The sequence below is a fragment of the Neomonachus schauinslandi genome, chromosome 5 (genome assembly GCF_002201575.2).
Source record: "Neomonachus schauinslandi chromosome 5, ASM220157v2, whole genome shotgun sequence".
Taxonomy (NCBI): domain Eukaryota; kingdom Metazoa; phylum Chordata; class Mammalia; order Carnivora; family Phocidae; genus Neomonachus; species Neomonachus schauinslandi.
Genome location: NC_058407.1, coordinates 126,343,100 through 126,345,250, shown reverse-complemented (window position 1 = coordinate 126,345,250; position 2,151 = coordinate 126,343,100).

Below are 2,151 nucleotides of genomic sequence, written 5' to 3'. Positions count from 1 at the left end.
CCCCCCGACTTGTCCCCTCAGAGCTGCCCCTCAGCCCACATGGGCCACGTGGGGCTTCAGTTCCAGCGGGTCCTAGAAACCCCTGCTTGTAATTACTCCTCCTGGTTTTCATTCCTTTCTTCCCAGTGACAGCAGTCGGTGCTGTTTTACTGTATTGGCTATGCCTTCGAATTCCAACACATCACTTGAGAATACTCTTTCCAGATACAATGCCCCAGTTCTGTTCTTTTTTTTTAAATCCCTAAAGCAAAGCTCTAATTCTCACGCAATGTCTGTGGTTCAGTGGGGGTGAACGATGGGTAATTCATGCTAGGAATTTGTGTACGTTGTTGTACGTGACAGCAGCAACATGGGTGTAAACAGTAGAAAATAAAACTTTATTTAATAAAACTGTTTCAGTTGTGTTGGAAAAATAAAATCGGATATTAAATGATTTCTAAGATTATTTGTATAGGTTCATCGTAATCCTACAAAACCCATCCTGAGAGGTTGTGGCAAGAGGTCAAACGTAATTATAATTTAGTGTTTAATCCTAAACCTGTTGAGGAACAGGGACCAGCTTAAAGGTGCTCAGTTACGCGACTGACCCCGGAAAGAATAGGAAAACAGCAGTCTCAGGTAACGTCCCAGTCTCCATCCGAAGTAGCATAGCTCTTTATAATTTTTTAAACTGTGTGCTCTGTCGGCCACAAAGAGATCACACTTCATTTTTGAAAGATCCTTTTCAGAAGTAAGGGTTTCCATTGTTTACTTTCTGAGTAAGTGCAGGAAGTGCATCTTATTTAGGCCAGGATCACAAAGCCAAATGGCTACAGGGAGGCAGATAAAACAGAACCTGCAGGACAGGAACAGTGGTCATCTGGAGGACATCTCCTCAGGGACTCAGACCACTGTGACCATAGAAATGTGGATCCAGTGTTGTCATACATGATTTTTTTTTCCCCCCAAGAGAAGGTGGAAATAGGGCTTTTTATGGGAAAGCTTGAACTTTCAAATGCTCTTGAATGACCAGTGTGAGCCACGGGAAACATCCAGACTGCCGGCTCTCGAACTGACCTGACTTCCCAAGTACAGCCTTGGACGTTTAAAGGTTAACATAAAGGGCATTAGGGGTATGTTCTAGGATTTAGCTGTCACTTCTAATTTGCACTCTTGGGAAGAGAAAAAGGTAGAAAGGACAGGTAGGGGTTATAAAGATCTCTCTTCCACCAACATTTAAAAGGTTTCTCCATTCTTGTGGGGAGTGGCTTTGGAAGAGCTGGTCTGTTTGGAGACTGGTCTGTGCCCGAGTCTGTATATTTTCCATATGCCTTCTGTGCCTTGATTTTTGAAGGAGGGCAGTAACAGGGGAGATTATAGAACTTGGCCTTTGGGAGCTCAGGGAGAAGGAGTAAGATCTCTGGAGAATCATGATGCCTAGGATTAAAAATAAGGATTTTTTAAAAAAGGTTAGGGGCACAGGGGAAGGCTACTATTAGAGCAAGTAGTTGGGGGCCTAATTTTTGCAATATTTATAGGGTAGACTTAATCTAGACAGTTTTCCAGTTCCATATTTTCCCCCTTTGTTTAGGAAGTCTAATAGATCTTGTATTTTTGCTCACAAAAACATCTTTGCATACAGAGATGAACACAGTGATACACTGAATACACAGTGACGCTGTAGACAAATGAACTATATTACAGCATTCCTGGCATTCGTATCCTGGTTTTATCTGGTTTGAGGGGCCTGAGCCCCGATTTAGGGCTGGCCAGGGAGCATCACTCTGAGACTTCCACTGGGGGCTCTTCAGAATATCCAGCAAGATAGTTCTGGAGCTGCTGGAGGCCACAGAAGTCAACACAAGGGCCGAGCTCAGCCAAAAGATGAGAAAACGGCCCAGGACCACTTGTAGACCTTTTGGATGATGGGGGCTTTAGGCATGGCCCGAGCCGGAGACAGTGCCCCTGTTCTCCCCTGTAAGGTAGTTGTATTGGGTTTCTGGTATTTGCTGACCTTGCTGGCTACACTCCGGGTTCAACACCAAGACAGGGATGCCCCCCAGCCACGTAAATGGATTTGGTTTTAGAAACTTGAAGTGCCTTCTGAGGTAAGGATAGGAAGTGAAATTCTAAAGTATATATACCTGCTTGAGGGAAGGGCCCTGTATTTTC